The sequence below is a fragment of the Heterodontus francisci genome, chromosome 28 (genome assembly GCF_036365525.1).
Source record: "Heterodontus francisci isolate sHetFra1 chromosome 28, sHetFra1.hap1, whole genome shotgun sequence".
In the NCBI taxonomy this organism is placed as follows: Eukaryota; Metazoa; Chordata; class Chondrichthyes; order Heterodontiformes; family Heterodontidae; genus Heterodontus; species Heterodontus francisci.
Window position 1 is genome coordinate 7,774,257 of NC_090398.1, and position 21,603 is coordinate 7,795,859.

At 47.9% G+C, this 21,603-nt stretch overlaps 1 pseudogene; it reads left to right on the plus strand.

The window, feature by feature from the left end:
- Window positions 1-1,602: 1,602 nt before the first annotated feature.
- On the plus strand, window positions 1,603-20,052 carry LOC137385206 (keratin-associated protein 5-1-like; annotated as a pseudogene).
- The last annotated feature ends 1,551 nt before the right edge of the window (window positions 20,053-21,603 follow it).

Below are 21,603 nucleotides of genomic sequence, written 5' to 3' on the forward strand. Positions count from 1 at the left end.
GTGAAAACACTTAGAACAGAAATGTTCAGACTGGAAACACGAAGACTGAACACACAAACTGAACACACAGACAGTACACACACAGACTGAACATAAAGGAAGACAGGAAGCACAAGTAGTGGACACGTACAGACTCGGCACACAGACAGAACATACACAGGCTGAACACACACAGACTGAACAGACACAGACTGAGAACACACTGAAGGGATACACACTTATGGAACATTTGCTGACAGCACAAACACATAATTGACATACAGAGATGCTGCTCACATGGAGTTTGCATGGAGTCTCCCTGTGACCGCGTGGGTTTCCGCTGGATGCTCCAGTTTCCTCCCACAGTCAAAGACTTGCAGGTTGATCGTTAAATTGGCCATTGTAAATTGTCCCTAGTGTAGGTAGGTGGTAGGAGAATTGAGGGAAGGTGGGGATGTGGTAAGGAATATGGGATTAATGTAGGATTAGTATAAATGGGTGGTTGATGGTCGGCACAGACTCGGTGGGCCAAAGGGCCTGTTTCAGTTCTGTATCACTCGATGGCTCTATGTGGGATACACAGTGACTGGAGAGTGCAGATTATCCCGTGTGCCCTGGTGTCCATTGTATTCAGTATTTTCAATGCAGCAATGTTTTCTACATCTTCACTTTAAGAGGAAGTTACCTTTAATGTAAAAAGCAGGCGGTGTGAACCATGTTATTGGGAAGACATGCTGCTGGCGCCACCTACTGTTTACAGACCAGTTTGTCAGGGTATAAAAGACCAGCACTGGGGCACAGTCTCTTCATCAAATATCATGCTGATGAGGTTACCAGGACAATATTCTGTCTTATGCACCTCGATGTGAATGGACTGGGATCCGAGGTTGAACTTTGCACCCACAGACTTGGCAAAGCAAAGCAAAACAAAGTAGAATTAGAAGGGAGGATGTATGAGCAGTTTTTGCAGGCTTGCAAGTGGATAAATCCCCAGGCCCAGATGAGATGTATCCCAGGCTGTTATGTGAGGCAAGGGAGGAGATTGCAGGGGCTCTGACGCAAATTTTCAAATCATCTCTGGTTACAGGAGAAATACCAGAGGACTGGAGGACAGGGAATGTGGTACCATTATTCAAGAATGGTAGTCGGGATAAACCAGGTAATTACAGGCCAATGAGTCTAACATCAGTGGTTGGGAAACTATTGGAATAAATTCTGAGGGACAGGATTAATCACCACTTGGAGAGACAGGGATTAATCAAGGATAGTCAGCATGGCTTTGTCAGGGGGAGATCATGTCTATCAAATTTGATTGAATTTTTCGAAGAGGTGACTCGGTGTGCACATGAGGGTAAAGCAGTTGATGTAGTCTACATGGACTTCAGTAAGGCCTTTGATGAGATGCCACATGGGAGATTGGTTAAGAAGGTAAGAGCCCATGGGATCCAGGGCAATTTGGCAAATTGGATGCAAAATTGGCTTCGTGACGTGAGGCAGAGGGTGATGGTCGAGGGTTGTTTTTGTGAGTGGAAGCCTGTGACCAGTGGTGTACCGCAGGGATCGGTGCTGGGATCCTTGATGTTTGAAGTGTAGATTAATGATTTAGATGTGAATATCGGAGGTATGATCAGTAAGTTTGCAGATGACACGAAAATTAGTGGTGTTGTAAATAATGAGGAGAAAAGCCTGAGATTACCGGATGATGGAGGTGAGCTGGTAAAATGGTCAGTGTAGTGGCAAATGGAATTTAATCCTGAGAAGTGTGAGGTGATGCATTTTGGGAGCAATTCAAGAGAATATCCAATGGATGGCAGGACCCTAGGAAGTACAGAATGTCAGGGGGACCTTGGTGTACTTCTCCCAGACACACACACACTGGACACCGACAGGCTGGACACACACAGAGCAGCTCTACACAGTTTGAACAGGCACCCTCGGAACACAGTGAGAATAAACACACGGACTTGATTCACACAGACTGCACATAAAAAGACAGGACATTCACAGAGAGATACACAGAATCTCGACATACAAAGTCTGGACACAGTGCAGAATGAAATCACTCAGACTGAAAAAATAAATTGTTAAGATACACTTAGGCAGGATGCACTGAGAATGGACACACGTAGGCTGGACAAACACAGAGTGGGCACAGAAACTGGACATACACAGACTGGACACACACAGATTAAATACACACAGACGGGACACACACACAGTGGACATACACAGAGTGGACACAGAAACTGGACATACACAGACTGGACACACACAGATTAAATACACACAGACGGGACACACACAGAGTGGACACAGAAACTGGACATACACAGAGTGGACACAGAAACTGGACATACACAGACTGGATACATACCCAGACTGTAAACAAAGAGACTGGAAAAAGACAGAGACAGAACATACACAGAATAGACAGACAAAGACCATAAAAACATAGACTGCACACACACACACACACTGGATACACACAGACTGCTTACAGATAGAATGGACACACAGACTGGATACACACAGACAAGGCTGACACAGACTGGAAACGCTCAGACCAGTCGAGTACAGACTGGAAATATAAAGACTTGACGCACAAATACTGGTCGCATTGCTGGACACACACAGACTGGACAAACACAGACTGGATACTCGGAGATTAGACACACAATGACTGGACACACACAGAATGTACACACACAGCCTGGAAAATAAATAAAGAATACACAGTCTTGACACACAAAGACTTTACACACACAGACTTTACACACACAGACTTTACACACACAGACTTTACACACACAGTCTTTACACACACAGTCTTTACACACACAGACTTTACACACACAGACTTTACACACACAGACTTTACACACACAGACTTTACACACACAGTCTTTACACACACAGACTTTACACACACAGACTTTACACACACAGACTTTACACACACAGCCTCGACACAGTCTGGAAACCCACGGATTGGATGCACATGGACTGAACATACATAGACTGGGCAAATACAGACTGAACACAAAGAGACTGGGAAAAGACAGTGTAGATTATCCCGTGTGCCCTGGTGTCCGTTGTATTCAGTATTTCGAGTGCAGCAATGTTTACGACATCTTCACTTTAAGAGGAAGTTACCTTTAATGTAAAAAGCAGGCAGTGTGAACCATGTTATTGGGAAGACATGCTGCTGGCGCCACCTACTGTTTACAGACCAGTTTGTCAGGGTATAAAAGACCAGCACTGGGGCACAGTCTCTTCATCAAATATCATGCTGATGAGGTTACCAGGACAATATTCTGTCTTATGCACCTCAATGTGAATGGACTGGGGGTCCGAGGTTGAATTCGCACCCACAGACTTGGCAAAGTAAAGCAAAACCAATTCGCATTGAAAGGGAGGATGTATTAACTGTTTTAGTGGGCTTAAAAGTGGATAAATCCCTAGCTCCAGATGAGATGTATCACAGGCTGCGATGTGAGGCAAGGGAGGAGATTGCAGGAGCTCTGACACAAATTTTCAAATCCTCTCTGGCCACAGGACAGGTGCCAGAAGACTGTGTGTTTGTGTGTTTCCAGTCTGAACATGTCTGTTCTAAGTGTGTTCAGTCGATGAGTGTCATGTATCTGTGTGTGTCCAGTCTGTTTGTATCCCGTGTGTGTATCCAGTCCTTATGTCTTCAGTCAGTTTTGGTTTAGTCTGCCAATGATCAGTCTGTCTTTTTCTAGTCTCTTTGCATTCAGTCTGTTTTTACCCAGTCTGTGTGTATTCAGTCCATGTGTCTCCAATCTGTGGTTTTCCAGACTGTTTGTGTGGAGGCTGTGCATGTAATGTCTGTGTGTGCCATGTCTGTGTGTTTCTATTTGTTTGTGCTCCGTCATTGTGTTTCCAGCCTGTGTGTGTCCAGTCCATGTGTGTAAAGACTGTGTGTTCTTTATTTCTTTTCCAGTCTGTGTGTCGAGGCCGTGTGTGTACATTCTGTGTGAGTCCAGTCTTTGTGTGTCTAATCTGCGAGTATTCAGTCTGTGTTTGTCCAGTCTGTGTGTGTCCAGTAATGTGACCAGTATTTGTGTGTCAAGTCTGTATATTTCCAGTCTGTACTAGACTGGTCTGTTTGTTTATTTGTTTGTTTGTATCTAATCAGTTAGTGTCCATTCTGTGTGTTTGTCCAGTGTGTTTTTGACGAGACTGAGTGTGTCCGGTCTGTGAGTGTACTGTCTGTGTGTTTCTTGTTTGTGTCTGTCCAATCACATCGTGTCAATTTTGTGTGAGTCCATTCTTGATTTGTCCAGTTTGTGTGTTCTCAGCCTGTGCCTGAGCAGTCTGTTTGTTTCCAGTTGGTGTGTGTTCTCTCTATATGTGTCCAGCCTGTTAGTGCCCATTCTGTGTGTGTCCAGTATGTGTGTTCAGTCTCTGTGTGTCTAGTTTGACTATGTTCATTTTATTTTTAATATTCTTTCATGGGATGTGGGCGTCACTGGCCAGGCCAACATTTATTGCCCATCCCTAATTGCCCTTGAGAAGGTGGTGGTGAGCTGCCTTCTTGAACTGCTGCAGTCCATGTGGGGTAGGTACACCCACAGTGCTGTTAGGAAGGGAGTTCCAGGATTTTGACCCAGTGACAGTGAAGGAACGGCGATATAGTTCCAAGTCAGGATGGTGTGTGACTTGGAGGGGAACTTGCAGGTGGTGGTGTTCCCATGTATTTGCTGCCCTTGTCCTTCTAGTTGGTCGAGGTCGCGGGTTTGGAAGGTGCTGTCTAAGGAGCCTTGGTGCATTGCTGCAGTGCATCTTGTAGATGGTACACACTGCTGCCACTGTTCGTCGGTGGTGGAGGGAGTGAATGTTTGAAGATGGGGTGCCAATCAAGCGGGCTGCCTTGTCCTGGATGGTGTCGAGCTTCTTGAGTGTTGTTGGAGCTGCACCCATCCAGGCAAGTGGAGAGTATTCCATCACACTCCTGACTTGTGCCTTGTAGATGGTGGACAGGCTTTGGGGAGACAGGAGGTGAGTTACTCGTCTCAGGATTCCTAGTCTCTGACCTGCTCTTATAGCCACAGTATTTATACGGCTACTCCAGTTCAGTTTCTGTTCAATGGTAGCCCCTAGGATGTTGATAGTGGGGGATTCAGCGATGGTAATGCCGTTGAATGTCAAGGGGAGATGGTTAGATTCTCTCTTGTTGGAGATGGTCATTGCCTGGCAGTTGTGTGGCGTGAATGTTACTTGCCACTTATCAGCCCAAGCCTGGATATTGTACAGGTTTTGCTGCATGGACTGCTTCAGTATCTGAGGAGTCACGAATGGTGCTGAACATTGTGCAATCATCAGCGAACATCCCCACTTCTGACCTTATGATTGAAGGAAGGTCATTGATGAAGCAGCTGAAGATGGTTGGGCCGAGGACACTACCCTGAGGAACTCCTGCAGTGATGTCCTGGAGCTCAGATGATTGACCTCCAACAACCACAACCATTTTCCTTTGTGCTAGGTATGACTCCAGCCAGCGGAGGGTTTTCCTCTTGATTCCCATTGACCTCAGTTTTGTGAGGGCTCCTTGATGCCATACTTGGTCGAATGCTGCCTTGATGTCAAGCGCAGTCACTCTCACCTCACCTCTTGAGTTCAGCTCTTTTGTCCATGCTTGAAGCAAGGCTGTAATGAGGTCAGGAGCTGAGTGGCCCTGGCGGAACCGAAACTGAGCGTCACTGAGCAGGTTGTTGCTAAGCAAGTGCCACTTGATGGCACTGTTGATGACACCTTCCATCACTTTACTGATGATTGAGAGGAGGCTAATGGGGCGGTAATTGGCCGGGTTGGATTTGTCCTGCTTTTTGTGTACAGGACATACCTGGGCAATTTTCCACATTGCAGGGTAGATGCCAGTGTTGTAGCTGTACTGGAACAGCTTGGCTAGGGGCACGGCAAGTTCTGGAGCACAGGTCTTCAGTACTATTGCTGGAATATTGTCAGGGCCCGTAGCCTTTGCAGTATCCAGTGCCTTCAGTCGTTTCTTGATATCACGTGGAGTGAATCGAATTGGCTGAAGTCTGGCATCTGTGATGCTGGAGACTTCAGGAGGAGGCCGAGATGGATCATCAACTCGGCACTTCTGGCTGAAGATTGTTGCAAATGCTTCAGCCTTATCGTTCACTGATGTGTTGGGCTCCCCCATCATTGAGGATGGGGATATTTGTGGAGCCACCTCCTCCAGTTAGTTGTTTAATTGTCCACCACCATTCACGGCTGGATGTGGCAGGACTGCAGAGCTTAGATCTGATCCATTGGTTATGGGATCGCTTAGCTCTGTCTATCGCATGCTGCTTACACAGTTTGGCATGCAAGTAGTCCTGGGTTGTAGCTTCACCAGGTTGACACCTCATTTTGAGGTATGCCTGGTGCTGCTCCTGGCATGCCCTCCTGCACTCTTCTTTGAACCAGGGTTTGTCTCCTGGCTTGATGGTAATGGTAGAGTGGGGGATATGCCGGGCCATGAGGTTACAGATTGTGGTTGAGTACAATTCTGCTGCTGCTGATGGCCCACAGCGCCTCATGAATGCCCAGTTTTGCATTGCTAGATCTATTCGAAATCTATCCCATTCAGCACGGTGATCGTGACACACAACACGATGGACGGTATTGTCAATGTGAAGGCGGGACTTCGTCTCCACAATGACTGTGCGGTGGTCACTCCTATCAATACTGTCACGGACAGATGCATCTGCAGCAAGCAGATTGGTGAGGACGAGGTCGAGTATGTTCTTCCCTCGTGTTGGTTCCCCCACCACCTGCCGCAGTCCCAGTCTAGCAGCCATGTCCTTTAGGACTCGGCCAGCTCAGTCAGTAGTGGTGCTACCGAGCCACTCTTGGTGATGGACATTGAAGTCCCCCATCCAGAGTACATTTTGTGCCCTTGCCACCCTCAGTGCTTCCTCCAAGTGGTGTTCAACATGGAGGAGTAATGAGTCATCAGCTGAGGGAGGGCGGCAGGTGGTAATCAGTAGGAGGTTACCTTGCCCATGTTTGACCTGATGCCATGAGACTTCATGGGGTCCGGAGTCGATGTTGAGGACACCCAGGGCAACTACCTCCCTACTGTATACCACTGTGCCACCACCTCTGCTGGGTCTGTCCTGCCGGTGGGACAGGACGTACCCGGGGATGGTGATGGCAGTGTCTGGAACATTGTCTGTAAGGTATGATTCCGTGAGTATGACTATGTCAGGCTGTTGCTTGACTAGTCTGTGGGACAGCTCTCCCAACTTTGGCACAAGCCCCCAGATGTTAGTAAGGAGGACTTTGCAGGGTCGACAGGGCTGGGTTTGCCGTTGTCGTTTCCGGTGCCAAGGTCGATGCCGGGTGGTCCGTCCCGTTTCATTCCTTTTTATTGACTTCGTAGCGGTTAGTTACAACTGAGTGGCTTGCTCGGCCATTTCAGAGGGCATGTCAGAGTTAACCACATTGCTGTGGGTCTGGAGTCCAATCGACAATGGTTTCATGGCCATCATTAGACTAGTTTTAATTCCAGATTTATTAATTCAAATTCCACCTTCTGCTGTGGTGGGATTCGAACCCAGGTCCCCAGTGGAATACCCTGGGTCTCTGGGTTATTAGTCCAGTGATAATACCACTACGCCACCGTCTACCCCAGTCATTTTGTCTGTATCCAGTCTGTGTCTGTTTCCAGTCTGTGTGAGTCCAGTCTGTGTGTTTTCAGACTGTGTGTGTCCTGTTTGTGTTTGCCTATTCACTCTGTGTCCAGCCTGGTCGTGTCCATTCTGTCTGAGTCATGTCATTATGTTTGTCCTGTTAAGTATTCCCTGTCAGTGTCTGTATTTATCCAGTCATTGCACATCCAGTCTCTGTGTGTTCAGTCAGTGTGTTTTTTAGTCTGTATCTTTCCATTCTGTTTGTTACCTGTCTTGCTGGATATCCAGACTGGGTGTCTTCCCTCTGTGTGTTTTCAGTCAGTATGTCTTCAGTCTTTATGTTGATGCTGTGTGTGTAGATAGTGTGTTAACAGTCTATATATGTCCAGTCTGTGTGTGCCAAATCTATGTGTTTTCAGTCTATGTGTTCAGTCTGTTTGTTTCCAGTCTGTGTGAATACAGTGTATGTGTGTTTGTGTGTTGCTTTTATGTTTAGGCAGTTTTTGTCCGTACAGCCATAATGTGTATCTCTGTCCTTTCTTAATATTCAGTCCGTGTGTGTCTAGTCTGTGTATATCCAGTCTTTGCGGCACAGTGGCGCAGTGGTTAGCACCGCAGCCTCACAGCTCCAGGGACCCGGGTTCGATTCCGGGTACTGCCTGTGTGGAGTTTGCAAGTTCTCCCTGTGTCTGCGTGGGTTTTCTCCGGGTGCTCCGGTTTCCTCCCACAGGCCAAAAGACTTGCAGGTTGATAGGTAAATTGGCCATTATAAATTGTCACTAGTATAGGTAGATGGTAGGGAAATATAGGGACAGGTGGGGATGTTTGTTGGGAATATGGGATTAGTGTAGGATTAGTATAAAAAATGGGTGGTTGATGTTCGGCACAGACTCGGTGGGCCGAAGGGCCTGTTTCAGTGCTGTATCTCTAATCTAATCAATCTGTGTGGTTACTCTGTCTGTATCAAGTGTGTACGCTCAGTTTGTGTGTGTGTCCACTCTGTGTTTGTCCAGTCTTTCTTCATGTTCAGTCTGTGTGTATCCAGTCTTTGTGTGCTTGCTGACAATGCTACCACTAGGTGGCGCCGCATTGGCACATGCGCAAATGCAGCCTCTGCCACTAAAACGTCACAATCTCTGACGTCAGACAACTGCCAGGACTAAAGATGGCGCTGCTCAAATAATCACACAGGGTCAACAAGATGTACTTGCATCAGCGCAGCAAGGCTCCTCAGGCCGCTCATCATCTCCATCTGCTGGTGTCCCTCTCTCACTGCAGTTACTGCCCCTCTCTCACCATCGCCATCTGCTGGTATCCCTGTCTCACTGCAGTTACTGCCCCTCTCACCATCTCCATCTGCTGGTGTTCCTGTCTCACTGCAGTTACTGTCCACCCTCACCATCTCCATCTGCTGGTGTCACAGTCTCACTGCAATTACTGCCCACCCTCACCATCTCCATCTGCTGGTGTCCCTTTCTCACTGCAGTTTTTCTCTCACCCAGGACTCAGATCTGGGGGTGACTTGGAAAGGTTCTCCCTGGCTGAGAGACGGCGGTTAACCTTCTCCCCATCGGCTTCAGGGAATCAAACAGAGGGAGACACACACAAATACTCACACACACTGACTGGCACAGGGACGGGAGGAGGCCATTCAGCCCTTAGATCCTGTCTCACCCCATGTTAGATCATGGCTGATCTGTCCCTTCCCCCATCGGGCCACAACGAGACAGGCAGAGACAGTCGGGGAGCAGATACACAGAGAGGCAAAGAAACACTGGGCTGGACTCGGATGTGGTGCCAATGGTGCAAACCAGGGTGGAGGGGAGGAGGGTGCTTGTGAATCGGCTGCCCGTTCAGCATCTCTCCCCTGTTTTTACCTCAATGGGAGCTAAGCTGGACAGAGATGGAAAGCAGGATCCCGGTTCACAATCACCCTGTACAACACCAAGGCAGCGGGTTCAAATCCACCCCCAGACAGAGGGAGAGACACAGAAAACAGATCCCAGGATTAGGACAGAACAGAGCGAGAGAGAGAAATGGAGACATACACAGAGAGAGAGACAGAGCGGGAGGTGTAGAGAGCGAATGCAGCAGCAATGTCTTCTTCTTCTTCTTCTTCTTTGGCCTCCTTGTCTCGAGAGACAATGGATACGCGCCTGGAGGTGGTCAGTGGTTTGTGAAGCAGCGCCTGGAGTGGCTATAAAGGCCAATTCTAGAGTGACAGACTCTTCCACAGGTGTTGCAGAACAATTTGTTTGTCAGGGCTGTTACACAGTTGGCTCTCCCCTTGCACTTCTGTCTTTTTTCCTGCCAACTGCTAAGTCTCTTCGACTCGCCACACTTTAGCCCCGCCTTTATGGCTGCCCACCAGCTCTGGCGAACGCTGGCAACTGACTCCCACGACTTGTGATCAATGTCACAGGACTTCATGTCGCGTTTGCAGACGTCTTTGAAGCGGAGACATGGATGGCTGGTGGGTCTGATACCAGTGGCGAGCTCGCAGTACAATGTGTCTTTGGGGATCCTGCCATCTTCCATGCGGCTCACATGACCAAGCCATCTCAAGCGCCGCTGACTCAGTAGTGTGTATATGCTGGGGATGTTGGCCGCCTCGAGGACTTCTGTGTTGGAGATACGGTCCTGCCACCCGATGCCAAGTATTCTCCAGAGGCAACGGAGATGGAATGAATTGAGATATCGCTCTTGGCTGGTCAACACCAGGCCTCGCTGCCATAGAGCAAGGTACTGAGGACACAGGCCTGATACACTCGGACTTTTGTGTTCCGTGTCAGTGCGCCATTTTCCCACACTCTCTTGGCCAGTCTGGACATAGCAGTGGAAGCCTTTCCCATGCGCTTGTTGATTTCTGCATCTAGAGACAGGTTACTGGTGATAGTTGAGCCTAGGTAGGTGAACTCTTGAACCACTTCCAGAGCGTGGTCGCCAATATTGATGGTTGGAGCATTTCTGACGTCCTGTCCCATGATGTTCGTTTTTTTGAGGCTGATGGTTAGGCCAAATTCATTGCAGGCAGCCGCAAACCTGTCGATGAGACTCTGCAGGCACTCTTCAGTGTGAGATGTTAAAGCAGCATCGTCAGCAAAGAGGAGTTCCCTGATGAGGACTTTCCGTACTTTGGACTTCACTCTTAGACGGGCAAGGTTGAACAACCTGCCCCCTGATCTTGTGTGGAGGAAAATTCCTTCTTCTGAAGACTTGAACGCGTGTGAAAGCAGCAGGGAGAAGAAAATCCCAAAAAGTGTGGGTGCGAGAACACAGCCCTGTTTCACGCCACTCAGGATAGGAAAGGGGTCTGATGAGGTTCCGCTATGCTGAATTGTGCCTTTCATATTGTCATGGAATGAGGTGATGATACTTAAGTAGCTTTGGTGAGATCAATGAAAGCAATGTAGAGGGGCATCTGTTGTTCACGGTATTTCTCCTGTATCTGACGAAGGGAGAACAGCATGTCAATGGTGGATCTCTCTGCTCGAAAGCCACACTGTGCCTCAGGGTAGACACGCTCGGCCAGCTTCTGGACCCTGTTTAAAACGACTCGAGATATTGAGAAAGATCGCAGACAAAGAGAGAGATGCAGAGACAGAAAGATGTGGAGGGGCAGAGATACAAAGTAAGATGTGTTTACAGAATAGAGAGGGGTGTCCCGGGACAGGGCAGGTGGGGGGAAATGCGGAGATAATCTTGCAGGAAAGGAGGAGCAGAGATGGAAAGATTCAGAGATTTGGAAGTGAGTGAGAGAAGAAATGGACTGAGAGAGAGAGAGACAGATAAAGATACAGAGAGTCGCAGAAAGAGAGTGACAATGGAAACCTGTGAGACTCTGGAGAGGGGCAGAGATAGAAAGGATGTTGAGAGATACAGAGATAGGGATTTAAAGATGTGAAGAAACAGTGCTAGGAACAAAGAGGAAGGTGCAGGGAACAAGTTGCAGCAAGAGCTGGAGAGAGGGAAATGTATGGGATTACATTGACTCTTGTGGAGCAGAGATTCCCAAACTATTCCCTTCGGAGCACCATCCAGCCCCCTCCCTTGTGGTAAAGAAATCCACAGAGCCCCGAAAACACAAAATCAAAATCCTGCGGATGCTGGAAATCTGAAATAAAAACCGTGCTGGAAATACTGAACATTTCCAGCACTTTGTTTTTCTATCAGCTCCGAAAACACACAGTCTTCTTTTCTGTATCTAGAAATGAATTTGACAATGACACATATCTATTTATTATTATTTTCCCTCTCTGGTTAAAGCTCTTGTCGGAGAATTCCACGTGGCCAAAAGATTCTCCCTCTGCATCATCACAGCTGCAGCTTCCGAAAAGATTCTCCTTGGGAATAAGAGAAATAAAATTGATTCAAACAAAGCAAAGCATTTTTGCACAGAAATAAAACACAGCGAGAGCCCAGGGCTCTTTCTCTCATTCACTGACATAAAACAATCTCTCAGGTGACTTACAAACACATCCCCCGACACAGAGCCAGAGACTGGGAAGTGTGGATGTGTTTACCCTGTCATTTCCTGCTGTCTCTCTGTCTCTCTGTCTCTCTCTATTTCTCTGTGTGTCTCTCTACATCTGTTTCTGCCTCACTGTAAAAACACACAAACACTGGTGACCCCCATCCCCTCTCCCGTAGAAGGATAGAGAGAGAAATCCACATTCCCATCCCTGAAAATCTGAATTCAAATGGTCCCCCGGTGTTTCATTTCACTGTCAAATTCAGCCCACAGCCTCAAACACCAGCAATATTTGGGAATGAGAACAAGCCTTTACAAACCTTCTCATTTCAGCCATGTAACGGCTGATTCACAGAAGTATTTGACACTCAATGAATTAATTTTTAAAGTTCTCATCAATGTTGCAATGTTATAAATACTGTAGGCCATTGGTGCACAGCAAGATCCCACAAGCAGCAGTGTGATTACAGCCGGCTACCCCTCTCTCCCCCTTTGATTCCCTCCATGTTTCCCTCACTCTCCTGCGTCTCTCTCCCTCCTGTTACTCTCATTCAGAGAGAGAGAGAGAGATTGACAGAGAAATCCAGTCTCAGAACATCATTCACAATTCAATTGGCTGCTGCACATTTCATTTCACCCTCAAATTCACGGCACTGCCCAAAACACCAGCATTATTCGGGAATTATACCGGCTTCAAGCTCCGGACTTTAATTCCAGGCCATCGGGAGAGCTTTACACACAATGAATTCACTTCTAAAATGCAGTCACTGTTACAATGCAGGGAATTCTGCAGGCAAGCTGTGCACAGCAAGATCCCAGCAATGGAGACACTTCAACATTCAGTTTACCACGGTTTTGATTGTGGATTCCTTTCTGTCTCTCTCTGTCTTTCTCCATCTTTCTCTGCCTTCCCTCCATCACCCACACTCTGCCTGTCTCTCTCTCTCTCTAACCTGCCACCTCCAGCTGTTTCTCTCTCTCCCTCTTTTTCTCTCCATCTGTTTCTGCCTCAGTGTTGTAATGTCGGAATTGATGCAGGGAATGTATGCACAGCAGGATCCCACAATGTGATATTAGCCAGATATCCCATCACAGTCCTCAGAAAATGCTAAACTCCATCTTTAAACTTCTAACAAACCTTTAGACAGCTTCACGTTCAGCCTTTATAATTATTGGCCCTCAGGAGCAGTTGACACTCAATGAATTAATTTTGAAAGTGGTCCTCACTGTTGCAATGCAGGAAACCTGCAGGCAATTTGTGCACAGCAAGATCCCAGAGGCAGCAATATGACAATATGTAGATAATGTGTTTTCAGTGATGTAATTTTAGAGATCCCAGAGGGAGGAACATTCCTGCAGTTTGAGAATCTCAAACTCCCCTCTCCCTGTCTTTCTCCTGCTCCCCCCTCCCCACCCCGTCCACATCTGTTTCTTTCTCTCTCGATCTGGGATTTAATCTGGATTGAAACGTCCGCTGAAGTGTTTCTGCCACCGTTTAAAATAACCACACATCACATCCGAGTCATAGAGAGATACAACACTAAAACAGGCCCTTCAGCCCATCATTTATGCTAATCCTACATTGATGCCATTTTTTCCCCTCTCACATCCCCACAATTCTCCTACCACCTACCGACACTAGGGGAAAATTTTATAACGGCCAATTTATCGATTAACCTACAAGTCTTTGGCACGTAGGAGAAAACCCACACAGAGAACTTGCAAACCTCTGCACAGGCAAGGCCTAGAACTGAACCCAGATCACTGGAACTATGAGGCTGTGGTGCTAACCACTGCGCCACTGCAGGAACAACCGTCCCTCATTCATCTCTAAACTTACATCACTGAAAACAGATTATCTGCATATTATCATATTGCTGCCTTTGGGATCTTGCTGTGCACACATTGTGGCACCTATTGATTAATGGTTAAAATGTGTGTCTGTCTCTGTATCTCTCTCTCTCTCTCTGTTCCTATCTCAGTCGCTCCTGTGTCCCTCTCTCTCACTCTCTCTCTGTCCATACCAGGTTTTCCTCAATAAGCTATGAAAAAGTGGTTGTCACTGTTGCAATGTTGGAAATGCTGTCGGCCATTGGTGCACAGCAAGATCCCACAAATTGTGCGATAACAGCCGGCTACCCCTCCTCTCTCCCTCCGATTCCCTCCATGTTCTCATCACTCTCCTGCGTCTCTCTGCCTCCTGTTACTCTCATTCAGAGAGACAGGTGGGGAGAGACAGAGAGACAGAGAAATCCACTCTCAGAACCTCACTCTCATTTTAAATGGCTGCCGCACATTTCATTTAACCCTCAAATTCACGGCACTGCCCAAAACACCAGCATTATTCGGGAATTATAACAAGCCTTTAGACAGTTTCACCTTTTGGACGTTTAATTTAGTCCAGCGAGGTGGGCCCCAGAGAGGAAATTAAACCTGGGACTAATAAACAGACACAACTCACGTGGGCTGTTTGGGTGCAGCCTGTGGACAAGGTCTCAGTCCGTCCCCTCTGGAGGAAGCTCCTGTCCAAGGATTCCTCATCCCAAACTTTCCCTCTTTTCACCTTCACAATGCAGTTTTCAGAATTAAAATTCCTCAGGGGAAAGAAGGAGAAAAATTTTCATTATAATACAAACTGAGGACATTTTTACACAAAATAGCACAGCAAGAGCCCAGGGTTTCCTCTCTCAGTTACACAGACAATCAGCAATATTCAAATACAATCAAATCACAGTAATAAACCAGATTGAGACAGAGGGAGCACACACACAGATACACACACAGATACACAGACACACACACTGAACCAGACTGGGGAATGTGTCCACTCTCTCCAGAGAGAGAGTGAAAGGTGGGTTTTATGACTGGAACTGAGATCTTCCTGCCCAGTTATATCCTGAGTGAGCTGTTTGCAAACTCCACCCCTTGAGCCTCTGACATGATGGGCTGTCTCTCAATCTCCTGCCTCAGGAGCGGGGGAGGGGGCCTGTCCATTGATATGTTAATCCCAGGACAGGACCTTCCAGACTCTTCCAGTCCATTGATATGTTAATCCCAGGACAGAAATGCTTTCAGCCATTTCTTGGTTAATTTTAAACCTTTAATGTCCCGCCGTTCTGTCCCGCCACAGTCTGCCTGCTTCAATGGGTGCTTGGAGCTCAGGGTCATTGCCCGAAAGGTGGACTGATACACCGCACCAAACAACATGAAAAAAGAAAAGAAGGTACCAGCCCTTCGCTTTGCAAGCTGGAACGTCAGAACTATGTGTCCTGGCCTGTCGGAAGACCTTACACAAATCAACGATTCTCGGAAGACCGCCATCATTAACAACAAGCTCAGTAGACTCAATGTGGACATTGCAGCACTTCAGGAGACTCGCCTCCCCGCGAGTGGCTCTCTAGCAGAGCAAGACTACACCTTCTTCTGGCAGGGCAGGGATCCTGAAGAACCAAGACAGCATGGAGTGGGCTTCGCCATCAGAAACTCCTTGCTCAGCATGATAGAGCCTCCCTCAAATGGCTCGGAACGCATACTGTCCATCCGACTGCTCACCACCTCTGGTCCAGTACACCTACTCAGCATCTATGCTCCAACACTCTGTTCCGCACCTGAAGCTAAAGACCAGTTCTATGAACAACTCCATAACATCATTAGCAGCATCCCCAACACCGAACACCTATTCCTGCTGGGGGACTTTAATGCCAGGGTTGGGGCCGACCATGACTCATGGCCCTCCTGCCTTGGGCGCTATGGCGTTGGAAGGATGAATGAGAACGGGCAGAGACTGCTTGAGTTGTGTACCTATCATAACCTCTGCATCACCAACTCGTTCTTTCACACTAAACCCTGTCACCAGGTTTCATGGAGGCACCCAAGATCACGTTGTTGGCACCAGCTAGACCTCATTGTCACAAGGCGAGCCGCCTTAAACAGTGTTCAAATCACACGCAGCTTCCACAGTGCGGACTGCGACACCGACCACTCCCTGGTGTGCAGCAAGGTTAGACTCAGACCAAAGAAGTTGCATCATTCCAAGCAGAAGGGCCACCCGCGCATCAACACGAGCAGAATTTCTCACCCACAGCTGTTACAAAAATTTCTAAATTCACTTGTAACAGCCCTTCAAAACACTCCCACAGGGGATGCTGAGACCAAGTGGGCCCACATCAGAGACGCCATCTATGAGTCAGCTTTGACCACCTACGGCAAAAGTGCGAAGAGAAATGCAGACTGGTTTCAATCTCATAATGAAGAGCTGGAACCTGTCATAGCCGCTAAGCGCATTGCACTTTTGAACTACAAGAAAGCCCCCAGCGATTTAACATCCGCAGCACTTAAAGCAGCCAGAAGTACTGCACAAAGAACAGCTAGGCGTTGCGCAAACGACTACTGGCAACACCTATGCAGCCATATTCAGCTGGCCTCAGACACCGGAAACATCAGAGGAATGTATGATGGCATGAAGAGAGCTCTTGGGCCAACCATCAAGAAGATCACCCCCCTCAAATCTAAATCGGGGGACATAATCACTGACCAACGCAAACAGATGGACCGCTGGGTTGAGCACTACCTAGAACTGTACTCCAGGGAGAATGCTGTCACTGAGACTGCCCTCAATGCAGCCCAGCCTCTACCAGTCATGGATGAGCTGGACATACAGCCAACCAAATCGGAACTCAGTGATGCCATTGATTCCCTAGCCAGCGGAAAAGCCCCTGGGAAGGACAGCATTACCCCTGAAATAATCAAGAGTGCCAAGCCTGCTATACTCTCAGCACTACATGAACTGCTATGCCTGTGCTGGGACGAGGGAGCAGTACCCCAGGACATGCGCGATGCCAACATCATCACCCTCTATAAAAACAAAGGTGACCGCGGTGACTGCAACAACTTCCGTGGAATCTCTCTGCTCAGCATAGTGGGGAAAGTCTTTGCTCGAGTCGCTCTGAACAGGCTCCAGAAGCTGGCCGAGCGCGTCTACCCTGAGGCACAGTGTGGCTTTCGTGCAGAGAGATCGACTATTGACATGCTGTTCTCCCTTCGTCAGATACAGGAGAAATGCCGTGAACAACAGATGCCCCTCTACATTGCTTTCATTGATCTCACCAAAGCCTTTGACCTCGTCAGCAGACGTGGTCTCTTCAGACTACTAGAAAAGATCGGATGTCCACCAAAGCTACTAAGTATCATCACCTCATTCCATGACAATATGAAAGGCACAATTCAACATGGTGGCTCCTCATCAGAGCCCTTTCCTATCCTGAGTGGTGTGAAACAGGGCTGTGTTCTCGCACCCACACTTTTTGGGATTTTCTTCTCCCTGCTGCTTTCACATGCGTTCAAATCCTCTGAAGAAGGAATTTTCCTCCACACAAGATCAGGGGGCAGGTTGTTCAACCTTGCCCGTCTAAGAGCGAAGTCCAAAGTACGGAAAGTCCTCATCAGAGAACTCCTCTTTGCTGACGATGCTGCTTTAACATCTCACACTGAAGAATGCCTGCAGAGTCTCATCGACAGGTTTGCGTCTGCTTGCAATGAATTTGGCCTAACCATCAGCCTCAAGAAAACGAACATCATGGGGCAGGATGTCAGAAATGCTCCATCCATCAATATTGGCGACCACGCTCTGGAAGTGGTTCAAGAGTTCACCTACCTAGGCTCAACTATCACCAGTAACCTGTCTCTAGATGCAGAAATCAACAAGCGCATGGGTAAGGCTTCCACTGCTATGTTCAGACTGGCCAAGAGAGTGTGGGAAAATGGCGCACTGACACGGAACACAAAAGTCCGAGTGTATCAGGCCTGTGTCCTCAGTACCTTGCTCTACGGCAGCGAGGCCTGGACAACGTATGCCAGCCAAGAGCGACGTCTCAATTCATTCCATCTTCGCTGCCTTCGGAGAATACTTGGCATCAGGTGGCAGGACTATATCTCCAACACAGAAGTCCTTGAAGCGGCCAACATCCCCAGCTTATACACACTACTGAGTCAGCGGCGCTTGAGATGGCTTGGCCATGTGAGCCGCATGGAAGATGGCAGGATCCCCAAAGACACATTGTACAGCGAGCTCGCCACTGGTATCAGACCCACCGGCCGTCCATGTCTCCGTTATAAAGACGTCGGCAAACGCGACATGAAATCGTGTGACATTGATCACAAGTCGTGGGAGTCAGTTGCCAGCATTCGCCAGAGCTGGCGGGCAGCCATAAAGACAGGGCTAAATTGTGGCGAGTCGAAGAGACTTAGTAGTTGGCAGGAAAAAAGACAGAGGCGCAAGGGGAGAGCCAACTGTGCAACAGCCCCAACAAACAAATTTCTCTGCAGCACCTGTGGAAGAGCCTGTCACTCCAGAATTGGCCTTTATAGCCACTCCAGGCGCTGCTTCACAAACCACTGACCACCTCCAGGCGCGTATCCATTGTCTCTCGAGATAAGGAGGCCCAAAAGAAAAAAAAAGAGAAAAGAAAAAATTCTTTCCCTGCAGTTTGAAAATATCATACACTGATCCAACCCTCCCCCCTAAAACCCTCACACTAAACCCACAATACAGGACTGGGCAGATAATGGGGATTGTTACTGAGGTTGTGTTTGGGGATTTTTACTGACTTCAGTCTGGATTGTAAACTCTCTCCCCTTACCTCACTTCAAAGCCTCTCAGGATTGTTGTGCACTTGAAGCTTTTTCAGTGTCTAGCCCCTTTCAACTTTTAATAGATTTTTTTGAACACAAATAACTGTAAAGTTTCTCCAACAAGCTGTTTCGTCCTCACTCTTTCACTGTCTCTCTCTGTCTCTCTCAGGACAGGGCAGACACTGGGGATTGTTACTGAGGTTCTGTTGGCCATTTTTACTGACATCAGTGTGGATTGTAAAATCTGTGTGTGTGTGTGTGCTCCTGTGTTTGTCCCTGTGTGTGTTTGTCCCTGTGTGTGTTTGTCCCTGTGTGTTTGTGTCTCTGTGTGTCTCTGTGAGTCCCTGTGTGTGTGAGTCCGTGTGTGTTTGTGTCTCTGTGTGTCTGTGTGTCTGAGTGTGTCTGTCCCTGTGTGTCTGTGTGTTTGTGTCTGTGTGTGTGTGTGTCTCTGTGTGTTTGTGTCTCTGTGTGTCTGTGTGTCTCTGTGTGTTTGTGTGTCTGTGTGTCTGTGTGTCTCTGTGTCTGAGTGTCTCTGTGTCTGAGTGTGTGTGTCCCTGTGTGTCTGTGTTTGTGTCTGAGTGTGTGTGTCCCTGTGTGTCTGTGTGTGTGTGTGTGTCTGTGTGTGTGTGTCCCTGTGTGTGTGTCTCTCTGTGTGTTTGTGTCTCTGTGTGTCTGTGTGTCTCTGTGTCTCTGTGTGTCTGTGTGTCTCTGTGTGTCTGTGTCTCTGTGTGTCTCTGTGTGTCTCTGTGTGTTTGTGTCTCTGTGTCTCTGTGTGTCTGTGTGTGTCTGTGTGTGTTTGTGTGTGTCTGTGTGTGTCTGAGTGGCTGAGTGTCTCTGTGTCTGAGTGTGTGTGTCCCTGTGTGTCTGTGTTTGTGGCTGTGTGTGTTTGTCCCTGTGTGTTTGTGTCTCTGTGTGTCTCTGTGTCTGAGTTGTGTGTCCGTGTGTGTGTCCCTGTGTGTGTGTGTGTGTGTCTGTGTGTTTGTGTCTGTGTGTGTGTGTGTGTCTGTCTGTGTGTGTGTGTGTCTGTGTGTTTGTGTCTGTGTGTGTGTGTGTCTGTGAGTGTGTATGTCTGTCTGTGTGTTTGTGTGTGTGTGTGTGTGTGTGTCTGTGTGTTTGTGTCTGTGTGTGTGTCCCTGTGAGTCTCTGTGTCTGAGTGTGTGTGTCCCTGTGTGTCTGTGTCTTTGTGTCTGTGTGTGTGTGTCCCTGTGTGTGTGTGTGTGTTTGTGGCTGTGTGTGTGTGTGTCCCTGTGTGTGTGTGTGTCCCTGTGTGTTTGTGACTCTGTGTGTCTCTGTGTCAGAGTGTGTGTGTCCCTGTGTGTCTGTGTGTTTGTGTCTGTGTGTGTGTGTCCCTGTGTGTGTGTGTGTGTGTCTGTGTGTTTGTGTCTGTGTGTGTGTGGCCCTGTGTGTCTGTGTGTGTTTGTGTGTGTGAGAGAGTCTCAGAGTCACCTTTCTCCATCTCTATCTCTCCTTCTATCTTTGTTTCTCCCTCTTTCTCTCCCTCTCTCTCAGTTCGCCTCTCTCATAGAAACATAGAAAACTGGAGCAGGAGTAGGCCATTCGGCCCTTCGGACCTACTCCGCCATTCAAAAAAGGTCATGGCCGATGGTCTAATACAGTACCCTGTTCCCGCTTTCTCCCCATATCCTTTGATCCCTTTGACATTAAGAAATATATCTATCACCTTGAATAAATTTAATGAATTGGTCTCCACTGCCTTCTGTGGTAGAGAATTCCATAGGGTCACCATCCTCTTCCCCATCTCTCTCTCTATCATCCTCTCCCTCCATCTCACTTTCTCCCCTCTATCTCTCTCTCCCCAGGGAGAACTTGCAAACTCCACAGAGGCAGTACCCAGAACTGAACCCAGCTGTGAAGCTAACCACTGCGCCACCCTTAGAAAGTTAAGAAGCGCAATTTAAAAGCAGCGCCTGACTTGAACCTTGGACCCTCAGATTAAAAGTCAAATGTTCAACCGACTGAGCTATCCGGGCTCGTGAAGTCTAATGTTGCAGACTGTGATGTTTTAGTTACAGAGACTGTATTTGCACATGTGCCACTGCAGTGCCACCTAGTGGTAGCAATGTCAGCAAATGAAGCCAACAAATAAACTGTACACACATATATAAGGCACAGACTGGATACACTCAGACCAGACACAAACAGGTTGGACACAAATAGACAGGACACACACCGACTGGACGCAGACAGACTGCACAGGCACAGGTGAGAACACACAGACTGGACACACACCCAGAATGGACACAGACAGAATTGACACGATCAGATTGGACAGACACAAACAAGAAACACACACACAGTACACTCACAGACTGGACACACTCAGACTCGCCACAAACATACTGGACAAACACACAGAATGGAAACTAACTGATTGGATACAAACAAACTTGACACACAGGTACAGTACACTCACATACAGGGCACACACAGACTGTACACTGTCAGATTGGACACACATGGACAGGACATGCACAGGCTGGACACTTTCAGACCAGTTTGGTACAGACTGGAAATATATAGACTTGACACACAAATACTGGTCGCATTACTGGACACACACAGACTGGACGCACACAGACTGGATACTCGCAGATTAGACACACAGAGACTGGACTCACACAGAATGTACACACGCGGCTTCGACACACACAGACTGGAAAAGAAATAAAGAACACACAGTCTTTGCACACACGGACTGGACACACACAGGCTGGAATCACAATGACAGAGCACAAACAAATAGAAACACACAGACTTGACACACACAGACATGACACACACAGCCTCGACACAAACAGTCTGGAAACCCACGGATTGGATACACAAAGACTGAACATA